The sequence below is a fragment of the Arachis hypogaea genome, chromosome 16 (assembly GCF_003086295.3).
Source record: "Arachis hypogaea cultivar Tifrunner chromosome 16, arahy.Tifrunner.gnm2.J5K5, whole genome shotgun sequence".
NCBI lineage: Eukaryota > Viridiplantae > Streptophyta > Magnoliopsida > Fabales > Fabaceae > Arachis > Arachis hypogaea.
This window is the reverse complement of record NC_092051.1, coordinates 42,700,204-42,721,555: the sequence shown is the minus strand read 5'-3', so window position 1 is coordinate 42,721,555 and position 21,352 is coordinate 42,700,204. Positions and strand designations below refer to the sequence as shown.

At 36.9% G+C, this 21,352-nt stretch overlaps 1 non-coding gene across 1 annotated transcript; it reads left to right on the top strand.

Moving 5' to 3' along the window:
* The first annotated feature begins 19,799 nt into the window (after window positions 1-19,799).
* On the top strand, window positions 19,800-19,907 carry LOC112761191 (small nucleolar RNA R71). The gene has a single exon (XR_003181599.1). It is a non-coding gene; the product is annotated as a small nucleolar RNA R71 (small nucleolar RNA).
* The last annotated feature ends 1,445 nt before the right edge of the window (window positions 19,908-21,352 follow it).

Below are 21,352 nucleotides of genomic sequence, written 5' to 3'. Positions count from 1 at the left end.
TCTCTCAGAAGAATATAGATATTGGTTGTTAGCAACTATCTCAATCAAATCAAAAGCTTCCTCAGGAGTCTTTTTCATGTGAAGAGATCTGCCTACAGAATTATCCAAAGACATTTTGGCAACCTCAGTAACTCCATCATAGAAAATCTATAACTGAATCTAGTCTAAAAACATATCTGGAGGGCACTTCCTGAGAATCATCTTGTACCTCTCCCAGGCTTCATATAGAGACTCACCCTTTCTCTGCCAGAAAGTCTAAACATCCATCCTCAGCTTAGTCAGCTTCTAAGGTAGAAAGAACTTGGTTAAAAATCTATTAACCAACTTGTCCCATGTATCCAAGTTTTCTTTGGACTGTGTATCAAGTCATTGCTTAGCTCTGTTCCGTATAGCAAATGGAAAGAGAAGCAACCTATAGACATCTGAATAAACTCCATTGGTCTTCACAGTGTCACAGATCTGTAGAAATTAGAGGTAAACAAGTTTGGGTCTTCTTGCGGGAGTACATGAAACTGGCAGATCTGTTGTACCAAAGAGATGAGCTGAGGCTTCAACTCAAAATTATTGGCAGCCACAGGAGGTACAACAATGCTATTGCCATAGAAGTTAGGACTAGGAGCAGTGTATGAGTCCAGTGTCCTTCTTGGTTGCTCAGGCACATTAGGAGCATTAAAAACATGAGGATTAACATTGTTGGTGTTGTTTAGATCCAAAGTAGCTCCTTCAGTTTCCTTCATAAAATTATCCTTGAGATTCACAATGGCTTTATAAGCTCTAGCCTGCTGTAAATGCCTTCCCAAGGTTCTCTCAATCTCAGGATCAAATTCAAGAAGAGGTTTTTTATTCCTGTTTCTACTCATAAAAAACAGAAAACAAGAAAAAGCAAAAATCTCAACGTTAGAGTGAAGAGAATCCCCAGTGAAGTAACCTGAGTAAATGAAATAAATTAGAATAAAATAAATAAACAACACTAAAATTTTCAAAAATAATTGAAGGAAATAAACCAACAAATTCGAAAATTAATTAAGGAAAAGTAAGCCAATGAGTTCGAAAATTTTAAACGAAAAATAAATGCAAAAAATAAATTAAAGAAACTAGGGGGATACTAAACTTGATGACAAGTCATCTTAGCCTAGTTTCACTAGCCTTTTTCTTTTGTTTTCAATTGATTTATGCACTTTCTTGAGCCATAAGCAAGCCAATTGGGTAGATTTCCATGTTTCCTTTGATTTAATCAACCATAGATGAATTAATGCAATTTCATGAGGATTTATGCTATAATTGCCACATATTATGAAAGAATGACAAACTCATGATTTTGAGTATAGCTTTGATGTGTTTGGTTGATTGATGATAGGTGAAGAAAGCTTGGAGAAAGGTTGAAGCAAGAAGGAATGGCTAGGAGCAAGAGAGAACAAAAAGTTTGAGCAAAAGTTTGCCTCAAACTTTAGCTCAAACTTTCGGATAAGTGAAAACACACCAGGGAACAAAAAGCTTGAGCAAAAGTTTGCCTCAAACTTTAGCTCAAACTTTTGGGAGAAAAGCTTGAGCCAACGTTTGCCTCAAACTTTTTGGCAAACGTTGGCATCACAAATCAACACCCTGGAGAGAAAAAGTTTGCGCCAACGTTTGCCTCAAACTTTTTGGCAAACGTTGGCGCCATCAGCAACACACCCTGGAGACAAAAAGTTTGCGCCAACGTTTGCCTCAAACGTTTTGGCAAACGTTGGCGCCATGAGTGTGCATAAGGGGGCCAACGTTTGAGCAAAAGTTTGACCCCAAACTTTAGCTTAAACGTTGGTAGCAGCAAGAATGGGGCAGCTGGTGTAAAAAGTTTGAGTAAAAGTTTGCCTCAAAATTTTACTCAAACTTTTACTCAAGCTTTTATAATTCCCAACCCGGTTCACTTTGGTTCTCTCTCCAACTCCAAGAGCAATCAACCAAGGCCTCTATCAACCCAATTCCATCAAGAGCAAAGGCCCAATTCAAGGCTTGAAGACTATTTGAAGAAAGTGTATAAATAGCTTAAGATTTAAGTTTTTGAAAAAGCTTTTCTTTTCGGTTTTGATTAGGTAGCTTTGTAGAAAGCTCACCTTTACATTTTGGCATTGTTGTTTTAATTCAAGAGAATTTGGGAGGAGAATTGATCTCTCTTCTTCCTTGTTCTTGCTTGAATACTTTTTACTTTTCTTGCTTCGGATCTTGGGTGGAGAATTGAAGAAATTCTGTTTCAATTTCAGTTTCTGTTAATTGCTTCTTCTTCTACTTTCTCTGCAATTTACATTTCTTCATTTCCTTTGCAATTGTTCTTGCTGGATCTAGGAAGGCATTGAGATCTAGACTTTGTTATCTAGTCTCTTGAGTCCTGAGATCTGGATTCCCATTCTCAATTTCTCTGTTTACTGCTTTTCAAGCTCTTTTATATTTCTGTTTTAGATCCGATTCAACCCAAGGCATCTTCTACTCTTCTGTGTGTTGAATTTAACTCTTCCTTGTTTAATTTCTGCAAATCAAATTCCCAATTCCCTTTACAATTCAAGCCATTTACATTTCTTGCACTTTAAGATTCTGCAATTTACATTTCTTGCGTTCTAAGTTTTGGCCATTTAATTTCTTGCCCTTTAAGATTTATCACTTTAAATTACAGTTCTCTTTAATTTCATGCAAATTACCATTCCCTTTATTTTCCATGCAATTTAAATTCTGCAAATCACAAATCTCTCAACCAAATCTGGATTCGCTTGACTAAATCAACCACTAAACTAAAATTGCTCAATCCTTCAATCCCTGTGGGATCGACCTCACTCCCGTGAGTTATTATTACTTGATGCGACCCGGTGCACTTGCCGGTGAGTTTTGTGTCGGATCATTTTCCGCACATCAAGTTTTTGGTGCCGTTGCCGGGGATTGATTAGATTGATAATGATTAAGTGAGGTGGTGATCTAGATCTAGCATTTTTAATTTCTGTTTCTCTAATCTTTGACTAACACGCTAACTGTTTGAAATTTTGCTTAAACTAAACTTCGTTCTAGCAATAGACTGAAGAGTTACTGGTGGTGTTTCTTGTGTTTTGTTTGTATGTCAGGTACAGGGAGATCCATTCCTGTTTTATCTGAAACTGACCAGAGAACTCTTAGAAGGTTGAGAAGAGCTGAAAGAGGGAAAAATATTGTTGGAGAGGAAGAATCTGAGGAAGAATATCACGAGATGGAAGGAGATCCATCTAATCCAGGAGGAGGGGTTAACAATAACCCACAGCAGAGGAGAGTATTGGCCTCCTATACCTTTGCAAATGCTAGACATTGTGGAAGCAGCATTCTCACCCCTAATGTCAATGCAAATAACTTTGAATTGAAGCCACAACTCATTACATTGGTCCAAAACAACTGCTCGTTTGGGGGAGGACCATTGGAGGATCCAAATCAACATCTATCTACCTTCTTAAGGATTTGTGACACTGTCAAGTCCAATGGCGTGAATCCTGAAACTTACAAACTTCTGCTGTTTCCGTTCTCATTAAGGGACAAGGCCGCACAGTGGCTTGAAACTTTTCCTCAAGGAAGCATCACTATCTGGGATGATTTGGTGACTAAATTTCTAGCCAAATTCTATCCACCTCAATGAGTCATCAGGCTGAAGACTGAGGTGCAAACATTCACGCAATTGGATGCTGAAAATCTGTATGAAGCATGGGAGAGATACAAGGCTCTGCTGAGGAAATGTCCACTAGAAATGTTCACTGAGTGGGACAAGCTACAGAACATCTATGAAGGACTCACTCTAAAGGCTCAAAAATCACTTGACCACTCAACTGGAGGATCATTGCAACTGATGAAAATAGCAGAAGAAGCTCAAAATCTTATTGACATGGTGGCCAAGAATCAATATTTCTTTGCTCATCAAAGAAATCGCCAACCATCACAAAGGAGAGGAGTAATGGAGCTAGAAGGGGTGGACTCAATCTTGGCTCAAAACAAGATGATGCAGCAGCAAATTCAACAATAATTTGAGCAAATGGCCAAGAGGATTGATAGCCTCCAAGTTGCAGCAGTTAACATAAGCCAATCATCATCCACATGGGGGCAAAATGAAGAAACTCAAGAAGAACAATAACAAGAGCAAGTACAGTATATGCACAACCAAGGACCAAATGAAGTGTATGGTGATACATACAATCCATCCTGGAAGAACCACCCAAACCTCAGATGGGGAGATAATCATACCCAAAACCAACAACCATGGCAGAGGAACTCAAACCAAAACACTTCAAGAAACAACCAAAACCACAACCAGCAGCAAACTAACCAGAACCCCTACAGAAAACCTCAAAACAACTACCCTAACCCCAACCATTACCAATCTAATAACCAACCCACCAACCAAAATGCCTACCATCCACCACCCACATCTCACAACCACCCACATCTCACAACCCACCACAAGTATCACTTGAATCTCAAAGACTCACTAACTTGGAGACCTTGATAGACAAAATGTTGAAACACCAGGAAATGACAATCAAGAACCATGAAGCCTCCATGAAGAGCCTAGAGAGGCAGATTGGGCAGATCTCCAAACAGATTTCTGTTGAGAGACCTTCAAGCTCACTGCCGAGTGACACAATCCTAAATCCTAAGGAAGAATGCAAGGCAATACAATTAAGGAGTGGGAGAACATTGATGAGCAACAATGACACTACAAAGAAGCAAGCAGAGAGTAGCAAAAGGCCAATAGAAGATGAGGAGCAAACGAAGGAAGATGAAGCCAAGGATCAAGTTGTGATGCCAAACAAGAGCACTGAGAAACTCAAAGAGAAGGATAACCAGTCACACAGTTCAAAAGAAGTGATTCAGGGACAGCAGCAAGTAGGAAAGAGCATCACACCTCCACTGCCATATCCCCAGAAGTTCAACAAAGAGGCTAAGGACCAACATTTTCATAAGTTCCTTGAGACTCTCAAGAAGCTGGAGATCAATATTCCCTTGGCTGAAGCACTTGAGCAAATGCCTCTGTATGCCAAGTTTTTGAAGGATCTTATCAATAAGAAAAGAAGTTGGGATGAGAAAGAAACCATACTGCTTACTGAGGAATGCAGGGCCTTGATTCAAAAAGGGCTTCCTCCGAAGCTTGAGGACCCAGGGAGCTTCTTGCTGCCTTGCACCGTTGGGGAATTTACCATCACTAAAGCAATGTGCGATCTAGGAGCAAGTATTAACTTAATACCATCCTCCTTGGTAAAAAAGCTGCGTATAGAGGAAGTTAAACCGGTACAGATATCTCTAGAGCTAGTAGATAAGTCAACGGTATACCCCAGGGGTATGATTGAAAACCTTCTGGTCAAGGTGGACAATTTCATATACCCTGCAGATTTTGTGGTTCTAGATTCAGATGGGGATGATGGTGACTCTATTATACTGGGAAGGCCATTCTTGGCCACTGCTAGAGCTATCATAGACATAGAGCAAGGAGAACTAACTCTCAGGATGCATGATAAGAGTGTCACTCTGAAGGTATTACTAGAAGCCCAGTTTAGTAATGAGAGGAGGGACTATAGGGAAATTGACAAGGTGATTCACAACAACATCCCAAGGCAGAAGATTGTGCAGAAGGATGAAAAAGTCCAAGAGGATATTGGAGTATTAGCCACTGAAGAGAGAGATCCCCAAGGTAAGCCTACAGCCAGAAAAGAAAGATCAACAAAAAAGGGGATGAAACGCAGAAACAAAACAAAAAGGGGTTGGAAGAACAGGAAGATTCCAACAGAGGGGCTTTCCAAAGGTGACAAAGTGCAATTGATATATCAACAACTGGGAGCAAGCCAACAGACTGATGACTATTACACTGTCAGCAACATACTCTCGTTGGAACATGCTGAAATTGAACACCAGAGAACAAAGAGGAGGATCACAGTCAGGGGAGACAAGTTGAGGCACTACAATCCTCAACCACCATAAAAGAAAGCTCCAATGTCAAGCTAGTGACAATAAAAGAGCGCTCCATGGGAGGCAACCCATGATTTAAGATTTATGTCATTTTAAATTCAATAAGCTATGATCACCTGAGCATGAATTTTTTTCTTTTCATGGACGTACTTAATGAATGCATGCAAATTTTTTTTTACATATGCTAAGACTTCTAAAGTTTGGTGTGCCTTCAAGCACACCAAACCAGTGTTACAAACATTTTCATACTATATGCCTAGCATATGACCAAACACTAAGTTTGGTGTTTCTCTTCTCATGAAAATTAAAAATCATGCATCAATGATCATACATTATCTCTTACTGAGACTTTTCAATTAAAAAGAAATCATATTCTGTGATGAAGGCATCAATTGTGATTAACTACTAGCATCTCACATTTACCCCTTAAGCAAAAGACAAGTTTGGTGTTCATCAAACCTTGATGCACTGATTTAGGGACACAATTGGTCCTTCATGAAAAAAAAAAAGAGAAAAAGGAAAATTATGATGAAAACATTTCTTATAAACATTTAATCAAGAGTGACATTGGGATTTCAAGAACACTAGTGGGAGGAAGAAACATTTTTTTTTACTATATGACCAATCATTAAGTTTGGTGTCCTCCAAGAAAAGTCACGATTCAAATGGATATAAGGAATGATTATTCATATAGTGTTAATGAAAGAAGCACTCTTGCCACAGTTTGATAAAACTAATGTTTGTTGTCTTGTTGTGATGACTAGGTGGTCAAAGAACACTCAATGAAAAAGACAAGACAAAGGAAAGCATTGCATGAGGACAAAATCTCATCACATGCCTCAAAAGGGGAATCTGCCACTCCTTGAGATGATCACAGCAAAGACAATTGAAGAAGCAAGCTTTGTCTTCATTCATCCTTACATGCACATCTTTGATTCACATAGTATCTAATTGCATCAAAGCCCTTCATTGTTCATTTAAATAACACACCACCTTCAAGCCATGCATATGACCGAATCCTTGCACTCCAACCATTTAAACTCCATTCCCTTCATCACTTCTCATCATAATAAGCTCAGCCTCAAACTTCTTCTTGCTCCAAACACACATCAAAATCTCCAACATTCTTCACACTCCCTTTAACCCCAGAAAGATCAAACAACCAAGTGATCATGGCCTCTTCCTTAAGAACCAAACGAAGAAAAGGGAAAGATCCCATGGTGGAGGAGAGCACCCCTGAATATGACCAATGGAGATTCAAATCTTGGTACCATCAATTACAAATTGAATGGATGAATGAGAAGAAGATATATCCAGAAGTTCCACTCTTGCTGCCGGATGATGGATGCCAAGAAATGAAGGACAAGATTAGAAAGAGAAGGTGGGAAGAACTCATATCACCAATCACCCGGATCAATGTTAACATCATAAGAGAGTTCTACGCCAATGTCTCAAGGCTTGACATGAGTGAAGCTCCAACATACAAGAGCTATGTACGGGGAGTGGAAGTAGACTTTAGCTCGGAGGCCATCAAGAAAGTCTTGGGACTAAAATCAGTCCGCTTTAGTGAACCGGGATACCACCAAAGGATAAATGGAGATCCGGATTATGATAGAATTTCTAGAGATATTTATATGGAGAACTCAGAATGGGAAGGAGATGCCAAGAACAAATACAAGTATCTTAAGAGAGGTAACCTTACCTCGGAAGCAAAGGGATGGTATGAGATTTTGAAAAGATCAATCCTGGGCACAGTAAACACCTCAGAAGTCAACAGGAAGAGAGCTGTTATGTTGCATTGCATCATTGTGAGAGGAGAGGTAAAGGTTCATGAAATCCTTGCAAAAGACATTCAAAAACTTGCAGAGAAGAACTCGGCCGGGTCTTGGTTATACTACCCAAGTACCATTTGGAGGTTGTGTGCAAAAGCTAAAGTACCAATGGGGGAGGAGAACCCAACGTGGTTGAGCCATGGCATGCCTATAACCATTGAAAGAATGATGATGGTTCCTGAAGCACATCAAGGCCGAAGACCACACGGAAGCAGGCAAAGAGAAGAACCAATGGAGGAAGAAGAATTACAAGAGGAAGAAGAGCCACAAGAGGAGGAGGAACAGCAGCACATTCCCCTACATAACAATCTGGACATGACTCAGATGCAGGAAGCAATTGGAAGATTATCACAACAGTACATGAGAATTCAAGAAAGGTAAGAGGAATACCATTCACTATACATGAAAAACCAACAAGAGCAAGAAGAACGGGAGCTAAGAATGATGAACAAAAAAAGTGAATTTGAGTCAAAATTCTTCGTGATGCAAGAGGAGCATGCCTTTCAATCTCACGAATCATTTGGAAAGTTAGCACAAATGCAAGCCGAAACTATGAGGGCTCTCAAAGAGTTTACAACACTCCAAGATGCAAGATATGAAGTCCAAGCCGATTACAACATAAATGGACAAATCAAACTGAACTATATTGGAGAACATCTGCACAACATGGATCCAGCATTTCCAACTTTCGATGAATTCTTCAAAAAGAGAAGTGAGATAGAAGTAAGCAATGCTATGAGACTTGAAGATAGAGTAGAGGAGGCGATGAATAAAGCTGGGTTCTGGCGGGGTCAACAGACAACAGACATGGACACAGGGAACACCAGCAACCAGGTGTATGAAAGAAGAAAGAAAAAGCATGACAAATGAAAGGTGGACTTGCTCCTTGTTCATCACTACAAAGAAAAAGCATGCATTGTATCTGTTTTAAGTTGTCTTTGCATCTTTAAGTAGTTATTATAATAGTCTTTGCATTATGTTTGTTTCTCTTAAAATAAGTAAGCTAGCCTATGTGTGTGCTTGTGTGTTTACTTTCACTGAACAAAAAGCATGCTTTGTCCCCTGCATCTTTAATTCAATAAAAGAAATGTTTGAATGTGAAGTGAGATAGTTCTCTGTTAGATAGAAGTATAATAAAAGTAAGTGGTGGTATGAATGTGTGATTGCATAATAGCTCACTTTTAATGAATAAGAGAACTAGGATGTCTCCTCTTAAGTAGAAAGTGGCCTACTGTCTATGAATCTCAATCAAATAAAAATCCTTGGTTAAAAAGAAAAACAAAAAAAAAAGAGAAAAGAAAAAGCCAAAAATGGCAACAGAACAAAAGAAAAACAAAAAGAAATAAAGCTAGACACCAATAGCTTGAACCTTAGAATATATGCCTGTGGTGTCTTGGTACTAAGATCTGCTTGGATTATTAAGCTCTTTGGAGTGCATCAACACTTGGTGACTTGGGTTAACTAACCCGGGATCATCAGCTGAAAGTCCACTATCAAGAGCAACCTAACTACAAGGCATTTAGTAACCCAAAGAGGTGCTGGGCATCAATGTTTTAAGAAGGAATGTGAGCCAAGTGTCTATAGTGAATAATGTGTCAAGTATAAAGAAATCAATGAACTTGTTACACATGACACTCAAATAAAGCTTATGAACAAAATAATAGCCAAGGATAAAGGAATAATGAGAGGTCATAGCAGTGTGTTGCTTGATGCTTGAAGAAGACTTTCTAGGCCTAAGAGTCAATAAGAAGTGAGTGTTTACATATCCACATAAAACCCCATGAACTACCAATAATACTCTGCTAGCATGAACATCATCTTCCATTTCATTCTTTCTTCTCAATAATTCATTTCTTGCTTGGGGACAAGCAAGCTTTAAGTTTGGTGTTGTGATGACAAGTCATCTTAGCCTAGTTTCACTAGCCTTTTTCTTTTGTTTTCAATTGATTTATTCACTTTCTTGAGCCATAAACAAGCCAATTGGGTAGATTTCCATGTTTCCTTTGATTTAATCAACCATAGATGAATTAATGCAATTTCATGAGGATTTATGCTATAATTGCCACATATTATGAAAGAATGACAAACTCATGATTTTGAGTATAGCTTTGATGTGTTTGGTTGATTGATGATAGGTGAAGAAAGCTTGGAGAAAGGTTGAAGCAAGAAGGAATGGCTAGGAGCAAGAGAGAACAAAAAGTTTGAGCAAAAGTTTGCCTCAAACTTTAGCTCAAACTTTCGGATAAGTGAAAACACACCAGGGAACAAAAAGCTTGAGCAAAAGTTTGCCTCAAACTTTAGCTCAAACTTTTGGGAGAAAAGCTTGAGCCAACGTTTGCCTCAAATTTTTTGGCAAACGTTGGCATCACAAATCAACACCCTGGAGAGAAAAAGTTTGCGCCAACGTTTGCCTCAAACTTTTTGGCAAACGTTGGCGCCATGAGTGTGCATAAGGGGGCCAACGTTTGAGCAAAAGTTTGACCCCAAACTTTAGCTCAAACGTTGGTAGCAGCAAGAATGGGGCAGCTGGTGTAAAAAGTTTGAGTAAAAGTTTGCCTCAAAATTTTACTCAAACTTTTACTCAAGCTTTTATAATTCCCAACCCGGTTCACTTCGGTTCTCTCTCCAACTCCAAGAGCAATCAACCAAGGCCTCTATCAACCCAATTCCATCAAGAGCAAAGGCCCAATTCAAGGCTTGAAGACCATTTGAAGAAAGTGTATAAATAGCTTAAGATTTAAGTTTTTGAAAAAGCTTTTCTTTTCGGTTTGGATTAGGTAGTTTTGTAGAAAGCTCACCTTTACATTTTGGCATTGTTGTTTTAATTCAAGAGAATTTGGGAGGAGAATTGATCTCTCTTCTTCCTTGTTCTTGCTTGAATACTCTTTACTTTTCTTGCTTCGGATCTTAGGTGGAGAATTGAAGAAATTCTGTTTCAATATCACCTTGGGATCTTGTTTAATTTTCAGCATCATTAAATTTCAGTTTCTGTTAATTGCTTCTTCTTCTACTTTCTCTGCAATTTACATTTCTTCATTTCCTTTGCAATTGTTCTTGCTGGATCTAGGAAGGCATTGAGATCTAGACTTGGTTATCTAGTCTCTTGAGTCCTGAGATCTGGATTCCCATTCTCAATTTCTCTGTTTACTGCTTTTCAAGCTCTTTTATATTTCTGTTTTAGATCCGATTCAACCCAAGGCATCTTCTACTCTTCTGTGTGTTGAATTTAACTCTTCCTTGTTTAATTTCTGCAAATCAAATTCCCAATTCCCTTTACAATTCAAGCCATTTACATTTCTTGCACTTTAAGATTCTGCAATTTACATTTCTTGCGTTCTAAGTTTCGGCCATTTAATTTCTTGCCCTTTAAGATTTAGCACTTTAAATTACAGTTCTCTTTAATTTCATGCAAATTACCATTCCCTTTATTTTCCATGCAATTTAAATTCTGCAAATCACAAATCTCTCAACCAAATCTTGATTCGCTTGACTAAATCAACCACTAAACTAAAATTGCTCAATCCTTCAATCCCTGTGGGATCGACCTCACTCCCGTGACTTATTATTACTTGATGCGACCCGGTGCACTTGCCGGTGAGTTTTGTATCGGATCGTTTTCCGCACATCAAAACTTAATTTCATAAATTAAGGAGAAGAAATTTTAAATACTTTAAAGCTTATTTTCGAAAATTCAAGGAAAGAAAGTAAACAAAATTAAAGAAAAAACGCCTAATCTAAGCAATCAAACAACGGGTAGTTGTTAATCACAGTCAATTCCCAGCAACGGCGCCAAAAACTTGGTGCGGATTTAGAATACCACAACTGAACCGGAAAGTGCACCGGGTCATACCAGGTAATACCTCAAATGAGTGAGGATCAATCCCACGAGGATTGATAGACCAAGCAACAATGGTTGAATGATTCACTTAGTCAAACAAGTTCAAAAGAGTGTTTTTGGGTTCAAATTGCATTAAACAGTAAATCAGGAATTTAGAAAACAAGCAGTAAATTTGATGTGAAAATTATGTGAGAAAACCGTTAAGGTTTTAGAGGTATTTATTTTTCTGGATGAATATTTCTTACCAACTATTTTAATCATCCAAGATCCAACACATGGCAAATCCTAATTGACTAAACCTTAATCCCTTAGTAATTTAGTCTCCTCTAAGCTAATCAACTGTCAATTTCTAGATCACTTAATGTAGATTAAAGGGTTAAGTCCAATTCTTATTTATTGGCCACCAAAACCCGAATTACCCAAATATAGGAGAATTATATGTCATGTATCTCGTTAAATCTAGGTAATTAGTGATTTAGGAGGAACTACTTTCAAGCTATTATTCAAGTGAGTTAAATTTTCCAAGAATCAATAAGAATTCATGTAGAAAAAGAGTTATTTTTCAATACACGCAAATTCATAAGATGAAGAACGAAAGTAATTCTTGAATTTAAAAGACTACAATAATTAAAATCGAGTGTTAATATTATTAATCCATAGAATAAACAAAGCTCCTAACTTTAAGAAAGGAGGTTTAGTTGCCCATGCGTCAAAGAAAAGCTAGGGTGTCAAAAGTGTGTAAAGTGCAGAATGAGGTAGAAGAGAGAAGAGAGGAGCCCAAAGGGCTAAATCTTTTCCCTTTTATATCTAACCGAATTGATTTAAAAATAAAATAGAAGAAATAAAATAAACTAAAATAAAATAAAATAATATCTCAAACCCTAGAAGATTATGTTTAGTATTAATAATAAACAAAAGAAAATAAAATAAAACTAATTATTAACGAAATCTTCATCCAACAAATCCGTCCTTGAAATCCATGTATGCGGTGCTGGTGCTAAACACCAGGCTCGACATTTAGCACCAGTGAGGCAGAGAAAATTGTGGAGTTTTGCGGTCCTCCTGGCGCTAAACGTTAGGCTCGGCGTTTAGCGCTGAGGAGGCAGAGAGGATTGCGGGCGTTGCACGAATTGCAAAGCTCCTAGCACTAAACTCTAGGTTGGGGCGTTTAACACAAACTAGTCAGAGACCTTGCAAGCACCACGAGACACCAGCTTGGCAGATTCACTTTTCTTCTTTTTCTTCTGCACGAACTCTGCCAAACTCGCCCGAATTTTTTCTGAAACAAATAAAACCACAATCTGCCTCAAAGTAGCATCCAAACAGGCTTCAAACACTAAAATCTCAATAAAACTTAATAAATTCATATATAAAATAATAAGAAAATAAAGAAAAGATGCTCACACATCACTTCTCTCTATAGAATTATGAATTAAAATATATTCAAAAACCAAAACCTCAAAACCACTTCATCTCTTTCAAATTTCATCTTTAAATATTTATAGAATCTTATACTTAGGGGTCTTTTCAGACCCAAAATGCGAGCCCTCATACCACCTAACACAGACATGTGATGGCCCTGTCACGTGCGCATCAAATCCTCGCCTGTGTGGCTTCTTGTTGCATGCGTGGCCCCAGTTTGAGTGGACTCCTTGCTTTGTATTTCCTTCCTTCTTTGGCCATGTTTCATGCTCCCACTCGACCCTAATTTAACCTAAAACACTAACAAATATATCAAGGTACCAAATAGATGAATAAATATAAAAAATATTCAAATTATGGCCAAAACACATTAATCTCAATTAGAAACAATGATCACAAATGTAGTCAATTAAGCACACAAAGCATAAAAAAATTGCATAGAATCCCTTAAAATGCACATAATTAGATTTCATCAATTCTCCCACACTTAATCTATTGGTTGTTCTCATACAATAATCCCTAAAAGACAAGAGAATTTAAAGAGAAAAGCTAATATCTAAAGAATATAAAAGGCTCAAAGTGTTTAACTAGGAAGTGATGTAATGAGTAGGCTATATGGTAAGTCTCTCTAAAATAAACAAGGCCTCAATCATATTAAATACATGCATGCAATGATAATTAAAATCTAAGAATGAGATAAGATAGGATTACAAATGCTAGAAGAGAATAAAATCACACAAGAAGTGAATATATAAATGGTATATAAATATACCACTTCTGGCTCAAAAGGACACGTGTATAAATTCCATGTTCAATCAAAAGCAAGAACAACAAGTGTAACACCCTAACTATCAAAATGTCACGCTTCTGGCTGTGCCACTCTGATAACTCGGGTATTATAACTCTTAAAATATTTAATATTAAAATATAAGCCTGTTTAAATCTTAAACCAAATTTTCAAAACATACATCCATACTTTTCAATACAATTTACAATAGTTACATATAATACATATATATATACATCATACCAATATATAAACTTCACATATCAAAACTCCTATCCTTCTTGCAAAACATGTAAGGTTAAAGGCGAGTGAAACATAAATACTAAAACAATACAAAAATATCGTCTAACAAAAAAGAAACAAGCTCTTCTGAACTTCGTCGTCCATAACCTGAAAAAGAAAAGATTTGTAGGGAGTGAGAACCTAACCACATGGTCTCACCATAGTTTTCAGAATTTGTTATAAGAAGATATTTAGTACGTAAACTGTGTTTCAAACTCAGTGATTAAGTATCCAGAAATCCCAAACTCAATTTTTCCTATAAAAGAAAATTAAAAGTTTTCTAACTGTATGAATGACCAATCTGTTCCAAATATAGGTTCATTAAGTCTATCCTGAACCAGCTTGATTTTTCATACCTTACTAATACTTCAATCAGAAACCAATCACAGCCTTCAACTCAGCGACTCAAACAATTCCACAACCAAATCATCATATCATCATGAATATCCAAACTCAAAGGTACCACAACAGAAACAAGCACAGGTAAAACATACAAGGAAAACACAGGTATAGATTGCAATTACAGCAAATAGCTCAGATAGCAGTTAATAACAGTTAAGCAATTAGGTAGACCCAAACAAATTCAAACTCAAGCAAAGCATACAAGTGCATATGAAGAATGCCTATCCTATGGTTGATGATATTATCTGTCAGGTATATAGCCAACCCGACATGTCTTGGTAGCTAACCATGGACTGAAACACCCTTGCGGAGCAAGTGGATTTGAGCTACAACCCCATTACTACTACCCGTTTAACCCAGAGCCAGTGGAATAACCACTACTGCGGCTACTACCCAGGCGGGTGTTTAAAAGCTCAACCTGGAGCAAGCGGAATAATCCACTACTGCTACTACTACCCAGGCGTCACAATCACTGACTTGGAGCAAGCGGGATGAACCACCATCGTTGATACTGTTCAGGTATCTCAAACATACATTCATTCAGTCTAAACTAATCATTATTATCAATTCTCAAGCATTGACCTGGAGCAAGCAGGACGAACCACCATCCTTGCTACTACCCAGGTATCTCAATCAAATACAAATCTCATTTTCACATTCATTCTCATTGTCATTCAATTATTCAAAAATTATACTCAAAAATCAATCTTCACTCTCATACTCATTCTCATCATACCACTTATTACTTTATTCAAAAATTCAGATTCAAAATATAATTCATTCTTTTCTAAATAAATCAAACACCAAACGTAAACTTTTTCTTCATAATTTCCAAAAATCAAATTATAGAATCCTAGAAAATCTAAATCTTTCTAAATAACCATTTTTAAACAAAGTCTCTAATTTTTATAAAAATTTTGGCAGCAACTCCTCTAAAATTCAGACTATGCCACCCTTGCGGGTCCCATCAAAACCACATTTTCCCAATCCATTCTCAACTAGTTTCAAATATTAAATCCTTTCCAAAATCAAACCAAATTCCAATATTAAACATCTTCCAGTAATTCAAGAAAAATCAATTCAATAATGACCAACTTAACAAACCAAAACAGCAAATCAAAATAACTAGCTTCCTCAATAATTCAATAAACCAAGCAAATAAATAATCACAGCCATCCAAACAGTTCAATTCAATTCATAAAACTCGTGTAATTATAAAAATATATTTTTCATACTATTATCAACTTGAACACTAACGCAGGGTTTTCAAAACGTAAATACTTACTGTAGTAGCAAAACGAAGCAACGGTGGTCTCTGAACCGGTTCGGTGGCAGCCCCGGCAACCACCTCAAGCGGCAATGGTGACCTAAACAACATGCAGCAACGACGAAAGTTCCTAGAAACTCAATGGAAAGGAAAAATCAACTTAAAACCCTTACCGGCAGTGGATCTCTGTAGGGGCAGCGGCATCCTCCGGCGGCAAAGGTTCGACCACCCACCTACAGCAGCGGCTTCCCTTCCAGGTTCTCTCTCTCACTCACGGATCTTCTCTCTCCCTGCGGCTCAGCTTGACAGTGACGGACTCAGAGGTAGCACCAGTGACGTGTAGCAGTAGTCTGCAATGATGATGACAGCGGCAGTGAGGATGGACATCGGCAACCCAGGCTTTACGGACTGTGACTGGGCTGCGCTATTCCCTCCTCCTTTGCAGCCTTCTCTCTTGCCTCAGTTTTGACCCGCGACAGCGATGGCTTCACGAGCAGCAGCGGCGGCGACGGGCTTCCTCTATGCCTGCGAGCATGACGGCAGCGATCCGGTAGTGGCGCGACGGCTCCTCCCCCTACTCTTGCGCCCTCTCCCCTCCACCGGATCTTCCTTTCCTCTCTTTCTACTTTCTTCTTTCTTTTTCCTTTTTAATTTTCTGAAGCTGTTGTTGTGTTGTGTGGTTTACTGAAGGGAAAGATAGGGCAGCGGCTAGGGTTTCATTGGATGAAGGAAAAAAATTGTTTTAATAAAATATGGGTTTGGGTATAAAAATTGGAACTTTGGGTTTAATTTGAAACTAATTGAATCTCTAAAATTACTTTAATTGTATCAAAATACTTTTTTTCTTGGAATCAAATACTCTAATTGAAAATATAATACAATATATTTAATTTTTTTTATCAACAAAAGCTAAAGTATTTATTTATAAAAATATTATCATATAAAATCTTATTATTTTACAACTACTAATTTTATAATTTAAATATAGAAAATAACTCAAAAATTGTAAAATTAGATAAAATTCTACTTTAAATTTTTAAACATCATTATTACTGAATTTCTAGGACTTTTAAATAGTAAATAGGAAAATAATCCAAAATTATAGAGTTTGGATAAAAATATTAATTTATTTTAAATCAAATTAATCAAAACTACCTTTAATTATCTTCAATAAAATAATTTATGAACTTAAAACTGTAGATAAATATATATAATTTGAAATTAATTTGTAATAACTTTTCAAGAGTTCTGGGTCTTACATTCCACCCACCTTATAAAAATTTTCATCCTCGAAAATTAAAGGAATATATAAAGTAATACAAAGAATCAGTACTCTGCTTTCTAAATGTTGTTTAGATAAGCAAGAAAGTTTAGCATATATATATAGATGTTCAAATACTGAATAACTATAAAATTAAATATAAGGGTAAAGTATCGTGTAAGGCAGAAGACATAAGATAGGCGTTCAGAAAGTAAGGCTATAGTTAATGTGGCAAAAGGCTACAAAGCAGGCTGGTATTAAAACACCAGATATAGCATTCACCCACAGATATCGTACCCACTTCAGAATTTCAACTTTCAACTCCGTCCAGACGCATCTCCACCACTACCAACCATACTATATCAAGCAACTCGTCTGAAAGTTCTCGACCTCTCCACTCCCTTTGTACGCCCACCATCGGTCTCAAGTCCAACATGTGCAAAATTCTTTCGCGTGAAACAAGGCTCCACAACATCTTACGGTATCGCACACTTACAAGTTTCACTTTTTGCATCCCCCAACCGTGTCTTAAGAACTAACACATCGCTTGTTGTATTTAAAGGTCGCACGTGACACAAAAACAAATCTCGAGTTTACTCAGAAGGATACAAGATTTTAGAAAGGAGAGACAAATGTCAAGGATAATACTCATAGATTTGAAAGAATGAATGTAATTCCAGGTAAATAAGAATGCTCAAGCAATGAAGTTTGCTAGAAAGAAATCAATTGACAACTTCAAAGATAACCCTTGGATCAAAGAAATTCAATAGGATCAATAAAAAGAAAATCAGTGCATGTGCATAGTTTGAAACATATCCCAGCTGAGTCGAAGAAGTATGAGATTTCATACAAGAGAAATGATTAAAGACTATGGTGACGCATTACTGCAGAACAACTTCAAAGGATCACGAGGATTTCATAATTCGTGGAGGAATATGGAATCAATAGCCGTGTTCCAAGAGTCTTAACATAGTCAGAAGTGTAAGCAGATCAAGATATGCGTAAGGTACAAATGGTGAAGCAAGGAAATTTAATTTACATCTCAAGAAAAAGAAAAGGATAAACGACACATCAAATTGAACGGCACAATTTAGAATGCATAAGCCAATACAGCATAATAAAAAAATGGCGCTTTACATTTTCAAAGATCCGAGGGTCGGCGTCGTACCCAAAACAATTTCAATGTCATGTCAAAGAGTACAAGATTCATAAAGAGAAGTATAATGACAAGGATAGACGTTCTTAAAGATTCATGTAGTAGTTTACAAATAAGAGGCGGATGTATGGAGAGATTAAAGAACTTCAATGGAGACGATGAGAAGAAAATGGTGCATTCGTTAGAATTGAATTCAAGTTGAATCAAAGTACAAGACTCACAAGAAAGTGACCAAAGTCAAGGACGTCATTTACAAAATCCACACTACAACAAACAAGGCTTTTCGCAACGATAAAAAACCGTTGCTGTATATTGAAAAACCATTCCCTAAACTTTAGGCAACGCTTTGGCAACAGTTTTTGATCTGTGGTATAAGCGGCCGTTGCCATTACAGAGAGTGGCATGAGGTTTATTCCTGACCCCAGGTCACACAGAGCCTTCTTAAAGGTCATGGTACCTATAATACAGGGTATTAAGAACTTTCCGGGATCCGGTTTCTTCTGAGGTAAATTCAATTGAACCAAAGCATTTAGTTCATTGATGAGCAATGGAGGTTCATCCTCCCAAGTCTCATTACCAAATAACTTGGCATTCAGCTTTATGATTGCTTCTAGATACTGAGATACTTACTCTTCAATAATATCTTCATCTTCTTCAGTGGAAGAATACTCATCAGAGCTCATGAATGGCAACAATAAGTTCAGTGGAATCTCTATGGTCTCTGTATGAGCCTCAGATTCCTTTGGTTCCTCAGGAGGGAACTCCTTAGTGGTTAGTGGACGTCCAGCAAGGTCTTCCTCATTGGAAATCACTGCCTCTTCCTCCTCTATAGGTTCGGCCACTTTGGGTATATTTATGGCCTTGCACTCTCTTTTGGGATTCTCTTTTGTATTGCTTGGGAGAGTACTAGGAGGGATTTCAGTAACTCTTTTACTCAGCTGACCCACTTGTGCCTCTAAATTTCTGATAGAGGACCTTATTTCAGTCATGAAACTAAGAGTGGTCTTAGATAGATTAGAGACTATGGTTGCTAAGTCAGATAGGCTCTGCTTAGAATTCTCTGCCTGTTGTTCAGAAGATGATGGAAAAGGCCTGCTATTGCCAAACCTATTTCTCCCACCATTATTATTATTGAAGCCTTATTGAGGCTTCTGTTGATCCTTCCATGAGAAATTTGGATGATTTCTCCATGAAGGATTATAGGTTTTTCCATAGGATTCTCCCATGTAATTCACCTCTTCCATTGCAGGATTCTCAGGGTCATAAGCTTCTTCTTCAGAGGAAGCTTCTTTAGTACTGCCGGATGCAACTTTCATTCCAGTCAGATTCTGAGAAATCATGTTGACTTGCTGAGTTAATAGTTTATTCTGAGCCAATATTGCATTCAGAGTATCAATCTTAAGAACTCCTTTCTTCTGAGTCATCCCATTATTCACAGGATTTCTTTCAGAAGTATACATGAACTGGTTATTTGCAACCATTTTAATGAGTTTCTGGGCTTCTGCAGGTGTTTTCTTCAGATAAAGAGATCCACCAGTAGAGTGGTCCAATGACATCTTGGACAATTCAGACAGACATCATAGAATATACATAAGATGCTCCATTCTGAAAGCATGTCAGAAGGACACCTTCTGATCAATTGCTTGTATCTTTCCCAAGCTTCATAGAGGGATTCACCTTCCTTCTGTCTAAAGGTTTTTACTTCCACTCTAAGTTTACTCATCTTTTGAGGTTGAAAGAATTTGGCCAAGAAAGCATTGACCAACTTTTCCCAAGAGTTCAGGCTTTCTTTAGGTTGTGAGTCCAACCATATCCTAGCTCTGTCTCATACAGCAAAGGGGAAAAGCATAAGTCTGTAGACCTCGGGATTAACCCCATTGGTCTTAACAGTGTCACAGATTTACAAGAATTCAGCTAAGAACTGATGAGGATCTTCCAATGGAAGTCCATGAAACTCGCAATTCTGCTGCATTAGAGAAACTAATTGAGGCTTAAGCTCAAAGTTGTTTGCTCCAATTGCAGGAATTGAGATGCTTCTTCCATAGAAGTCGGAAGTTGGTGCAGTAAAGTCACCAAGCATCTTCCTTGTATCTTCACCATTGTTATTGGGTTCGGCTGCCATGACTTCTTCTTTTTTGAAAATTTTTGTAAGTTCCTCTCCAGAGTGTTGTGCTTTAGCTTCTTTTAGCTTCCTCTTCAGAGTCCTTTCAGGTTCAGGATCAGCTTCAACAAGAATATTCTTATCCTTGTTCCTGCTCATATGAAATAGAAGAGAACAAAGAGGGAAGAGGAATCCTCTATGTCACAGTATAGAGATTCCTTTATGTGAGTAGAAGAATGGAAGAATAGAAGAATAAGGTAGAGAGGGGATAAGAGGAATTCGAACACAGAGAGAGGGAGAGGGTTCGAATTATGAGTAGAAGAGAAGTGTTAGTAAATAAATAAAATAAATAGAAAGAGATGAGAGAGAGAGTATTCAAATATTAATTAAAATAAAAGAAAAATATTTTTGTTTTTATTTTAATTATTAGTTAGAATTCGAAATTTAAGAAAAGAAATAAAATAAAATTAGAAATTAAAACAATTAGTTAATTAAAAAGAATTTTGAAAAAGTGGTTAGTGATTTTCGAAAATTAGAAGTGGAAAAGTAATTAGGTGGTTTTGAAAAAGATAAGAAAACTTTTTTTTTTAAATTAAAACAAACAAGTCAAGTGGTTAATTGAAAAAGATTTGAAAATGAATTTTGAAAGGGTAAGAAGTTAGAAAAAGATTTTGAAATTAAGTTTTGAAAAAGATATGATTGAAATCTATTTTGAAAAAGATTTGAAAAAGAAATTTAAAAATATTTGATTTTGAAAATTAAAGTTGATGACTTGACTAACAAGAAACTAAAAGATATGATTCTAAAATTTAAAGATTGAACCTTTCTTAACAGAAAAGTAACAAACTTGAAATTTTTGAATCAAGACATTAAATGTTAGCAATAATTTCGAAAATTATGAAATAAAATTAAGAGAAAGATTTTGAAAATTAAAAAAAAATTTCGGAAAACATGAAAGAAAAATAAAAAAGATATGATTTTTGAAAAAGATTTGAAAAGATAAAGTTTTTTTTTTAATTTGAAATTTTGACTTGACTAACAAGAAACAACTAAATTTTAAA